We start from the raw sequence: 6016 nt of genomic DNA on the forward strand, positions 1-6016 counted from the left end.
AAAAGGGAGAAGTGCTATGAGCTGAGTGAGTCAGTGGGTAGGATACTGGCTACTAGAGCAAGACAACAAGAATCTGTAGGCATAGTGAGGGAAATTAGGGACACCGCGGGCATGATACACACAGACTCGATTAAAATAAGAGAAGTTTTTAGGATATTTTATGAGAAGTTATATGATGACGAGTCACAGGGTCGTGACCCGCTAAAAGATAAGGAAGAAATGAGGGAGTATCTCGAGGATATCCCTGTAGATCCAATAGAGGAAGAGGAAGCAGATGGGTTGGAAGAAGAGCTGCAGTTAGAAGAAATAAAGCAGGCAATATGGAACCTACCTTCTGGTAAAGCAGCAGGTCCTGATCAAATACCCATTGAATTTTATAAAGTATTTTGGGATTGTTTGAGAGAAGAAATGGTGAAGGTGATGCAAGGTGCACAACTGGGCATAACATCGCCTAAATCATGGGGGGGTGCAGAGGTGGTCGTAATATTAAAAAAGGGTAAAAAACCAGAAGAACCAGGCCTATAACCCTACTTAATGCAGACGCAAAAGTCTTCTCTAAAGCCTTAGCATCAAGGCTGGCAAGAATTATAGATAAAATCGTTAGCAGCTGCCAACACGGTTTTATACCAGGGAGAGGAACCACCCACCATATACGGAAGGCAATAACTTTATTTGACGTCTCGGCAGTTACAGGGGACCCGATCGCAGTGATGTTACTCGATGCAGAGAAGGCATTCGATCGGGTCTCCTGAAGCTACCTTTGGTATGCTCTAGCTAGAACAGGAATTAAACAAGGTTTTATCAAAGCTTTACAAACTCTTTACTTAGAACCAGTAGCGACACTACGAGTGAACAGTGGAAACACAGGACAATTCCATATAAAAAGAGGTACCAGACAAGGGTGTCCTTGCTCACCCTTATTGTTCGCTATATATATGGACCCGCTTATACGTAAAATAGAGGCATCAGTGATGATAACACCAGTTACAACGCTTATCGGGCAATGTAAAATCTTAGCCTACGCAGATGACATCGCTGTTATCTCTCCAAACCCATCTGAAGCTATAGAACACCTTGAGCTTGAGGCGATGAAATTTGGAAGAATCTCGGGATACAAATTAAATACAACAAAAACACAGATAATTAAAAACTCGTATACCCCATGCTCAGACAACCGAGTAACACAAGAAGGTACATATCTAGGGGTTATCATAATGGCAGACTTGGATAACTTGGTGGAAAGGAATATTTCCCCTTTAATTAAGAAAGTGGAGAAAGACCTGGATAGATGGGATAATTTACACCTCTCAATAGTGGGAAGATCTAATATAGTAAAAATGATTATCCTTCCAAAATTTCTATATCTATTTAGGGCAATACCGCTTTTCTTCGATAATAAAATATTTAAAAAATTGGAGAGTATGCTAAATAGATTTCTTTGGGCAAAAGGGAAAACGAGAAGGGCTCTTAGATACATGACATTGCCAAGAGAAAGGGGAGGCTGGGGAGTCCCAGATTTAAAATCTTATTACTGGGCGGCGGCTTTACAGAACATGGCTGGCATAATGGGAGGTGAACAGGGCAGTGGAGGAGAGGAGTGGAGTAAATATGGATCACTAGCAATCTATGGCCTAACTTTGGGAACGGAAGCGAAGGATGTTCTCCTGAAATTCACAGAGGCTAGCTATTACAAGAGGACAACGTTCAAGATAATAATAGCAGCATTCGAAATTTGGAAAAGTTTTGCTAAAAAAATTGGCTTAGGAAAATTTAATTCTTATACGAGATTATTACATAATCCAACCCTCCCACAAGATATTTTCTCGGGACCTATAATGGTAGAGTGGGAAAACAGGGGAATCAGAACCATTGGAGATATTAGGGGGGAACAGTGTTTTCTACAATTCAAAGATCTGCAAGACAGATATAACCTAGAAGCTAGGCAATTTTTCAAATTTCTCCAGATTAGGAGTTTCCTCCTGGCAAAGAAAGGTGGTGTTCTGGGATTCAGGCGTAATGCTATAATGGAAATTATTCAAAAGGGGGAGGATTGCACAATTAAAAGATTGTATGCTGAATTGATGAAAGTAAAACAAGATGATTATCAAAAGTGGAGTGAAAAATGGAAGGATAATCTTACAATCAGTTCTGAAAGTTTTGGTATCTCTCTAGAAATGGGGAACTCATTACTATGTGCAGCACCATTACAGGCTCAACACTACAAAACACTTTACCACCTGTATTATACACCGGCTAAAATAGCTCAATGGGGAGGGTTAGTGGGCATTACATGCTATAGGTGTGGAAGCTCGGATGCTGATTTGGAACATGTATTTGCTTTATGCCCCCGTTTAGATTTATTTAAAAAGGAAATCGAATGTTTTATAAGTAAAATTTTAGAAAGCGAAATTGTTCTAACCCCAGGAACCATCCTATTAGGAGTAAACGTTGAGGATATACGTTCTTTTCGTGGGAGGGAATTTTTGTTTGTCGCTATGTCTATCATGAGATTATGTATAGCCTCTGCATGGATAGATCCTGTACCACCTACCTTCCATAAATGGTTGGCTAAGTTACTAATAACGTATAAAATGGAGAAAGTGATATATGCAAGGAAGGGAAAAAAGGCCAGGAAGCTGGGTGATATAATATGGGATCCTATAACTCGATGGAAGGAGGAATAATAGTGAGAAATGCTGGATTGCCTGCAGATAAGAAATACCAACTTGGTGCAATTATAATATTGATGCTGTACAATATGAAAATATATGTTGCATCTATTTATGGTATTTTTTGTGACCTAATCTGTGCTCTAATTTATTTCTGGAAATATCACCCTCGCCTGCTGATGATTCAGTGATTGTTTCTTATTTTGATCTATGATTTATAGGTATACATTTCTTCTCCTTTAATCTCTGGTTTGTATTAATGATGCCGTGCTTTGTATATAAATGCAAAATACTTCAATAAAAATATTTTTTTAAAAAAAAGGATTGGTGTCCATACTGATTCTAGTCACCCCCACTGGGTATGTTAGCCTGTATACCAGCTAGCTCACAGTGCCACTAGAAACCCCTCTTACCAAGGAGAGAATAGTTCTTGGCAACTATCGAACATGTCAACCCTGATCGCTCAGAATCGTGGAAACAGTGCAATACTTTTCACTCAGTCACTCATGCTCCTTTTGTCTCAGAGAGATGCACAGAATAAACAGTGGGGACGTTTTTCCAATAAGCATTTATTGAACCATTGTCATTCTAATGTAAAATAGGTGTGCTGAAACAACCATAAGGCAGAAGCAGATATAAATGATCATAAACACCAACAGAGTAAAAGGATGGTACATTTCTACCATAGTGCTAAAACAATGACTACAGGCAAGTATAAATATACATGACAATAAAATGCGTACTCCTGCAATGCAACCCTAACTAGATGTAACTAAGTGTACCTAGCATGTATTTAGGTGTAGAGCCAAGAATCCTTCTAGGATAAAGTCAACCCCAATACCTGAAATGAGAGACTGTGGGACCCCATCTTGGTCTCGAGTTGGACACCCCGCTAGGGATGTCAGACCCCTGCGAGCTGGAGTGTCTGCGTGAAGGATCCTCAGCGGCTCGCGTCAGTGTGTCAGTATGGAAGTCCTTTTCTCCTCTCCTCCCTCAGCAAAGATATGGTGTTTATATACCCAATGTGGTACCCCAAAGGGATATACTTTGCTGTGTCATGTCAGACTAGGATGACCAAAGGAATGACCCTTATACATAGTTATTATACAGTAGATGGTAGTCCTGCTGTGATTCCAAGAATCCTCATGCATGATGAATGAGGCTAGTTTTCAGAGAAAACCCCGTGTCATTTAGGTATTTCCGTAACTAGGTAAAAGGTCAGTATTGCAGACAGTTATGTAGTATAATGTCAGGGGAATATAGGTGAAATGTCTTGTTGCTACCTAAGCCTATATCGGGCACCTGTATGAAACATAACACCTCTATGCTAAGTTCACCCTGAGATGTTCTAACTAATATGAAACATTCAAACAATGGCATTTTCAGTGAATTAATAGACTAGTGAACTCAACATGAGGCAGGAGAAGAGATTTTGACAACATTTCAAGTCATAGAGAGCAGGCAAAAGTTCATCGAAAACAATGTAATCATACCAGTGGTAACAAAAGTACTACACATCAGTTTGACTGTGCTCTGTGTAGCCTGTAGGGAGAAGATGTGCTCAGAGTGCTGGGGGGAGAAACAAGAGTGTCTAAAATGGTGATTTATATGAAAATAGAAAACATTAATAACACATTTCTACTCATCAGACAAAAAATCATTTCAATTGCAAATATACCAATTAAACCTATGTATTCATGTACAAACGAAGAAAATACTAATCATCATTATTAGTGCACCAAATAGAAACCCCGAAAAACAATCTAACACAGATGATGTATGTGAAGGCCATTGTGAACATGGTAAGACCCAGCAACATTACACATATGTACTGTGTTGGAAGTGCATACAATGTTGATATTATGTGTCTGTCATGTAATTAGGGACGCAGGCTGTAAAGTATCTATGTGAGTTTTGGGTGATCGGTAGTCTTCTAACACCATTCTATTCCTGGTTACTTACTGAAAGTGATAAAAATTACAAAATCTTTGCAATAAAATTAAAAACAGAGGGGCATATTACCAACAACTAGCGATAATTATCGCTAGGTTGGCTTAGCGGCAATATTTTTATCGCCGAGCTGCGGCGATTTTTAACGCTTAGGAGCCTTGATATTATCTAGGTTTATCTCCTAAGCGATAAAAATCGGCCGAAATGCATGAATATCGCAGAAAAGTCAGCGATATTCATGCATTACCGAGCAAATGCTCTTAGCCATGTTATCCACCTCCCATTGGATAACATGGCTAAGAACTGCTCAGGGCAGGTGTTAGCTTTTGGAGAAATTCGCGCTTAGCGCGAATATCTCCAAAAGTTGGTAATAGGAGATAGCGATGTTAGCGACTGTTTCCAGTCGCTAACATCTTGGCACGCCCACTTTGCATGTCATTAGTGATAAATATCACTGACATGCAAAGTGGGGCCCAAGATTGTCGCTATCTCCTACTAGCTGTCGCTAACTGGTGTTAGCGACAGCTAGGTAATAGGGAGATAATTTTATCTCCGCTTTCTTGGCTTTTAAAGCCAAAAAAGCGGAGATAAACCCCCTTGATAATATGCCCCAAAATACCCATTAATTTAAGTTTCTTTATCTGTATTTACATGACATGCAAGTGACTATAAGCACAGCGATACCACAAAATATGGCATACCCTTGCTGCACTCTGGTATAGGGTATAGTGTACTCTCTATAATGCCCTTTTGAGAGCTTTTGTAAATGAAGCACAGATACATCACTTTCCATGATAAAGCTTCTGACTAGTTATGACAAGAAATGCTTGAAATATAATACCAGCATTTTCACATTAGGAAATGACTAATGAGCAAGAGCTGCATGCAAGTGTTGGATGATGCTCGCAGTCCACTACAATTGATCCAGCTCAGTGTGGAGAAAACGTCCACCGTCCTGTGGGGCTGGAACTGTAGCAGTACCGAACTTGGGGGCATATTATCAAGAGTGGCGATAGTGAATTATCGCCGCTTTAGCGGCTGTTTTCGGCCGCTAAGTGGCGATAATTCTATCAGCCTATTAGCAAGCTGTCGCTAACAGCAGTTAGCGACAGCTAGTAGGCGATAGCGAGCGGTTTGGGGCCCGCTTTGCATGTCAGCGATATTTATTGCTAATGACATGCAAAGTGGGCGTTCCCAACCTGTTAGTGAATGACAGCAGTCGCTAACATTGTTATCGCCTATTACCAACACAGGAGTAGCGTTGGAAATATTCGCGCTAAAAGCGAATATCTCCAAAAACGCCTGCTCAGACCAGTTCTTAGCCATGTTATCCAATGGGAGGTGGATAACATGGCTAAGAGCATTTCATTGCTAATACATGAATATCGCTGTATTGT

Source organism: Lissotriton vulgaris, chromosome 4_1 (assembly GCF_964263255.1).
Source record: "Lissotriton vulgaris chromosome 4_1, aLisVul1.2, whole genome shotgun sequence".
In the NCBI taxonomy this organism is placed as follows: Eukaryota; Metazoa; Chordata; class Amphibia; order Caudata; family Salamandridae; genus Lissotriton; species Lissotriton vulgaris.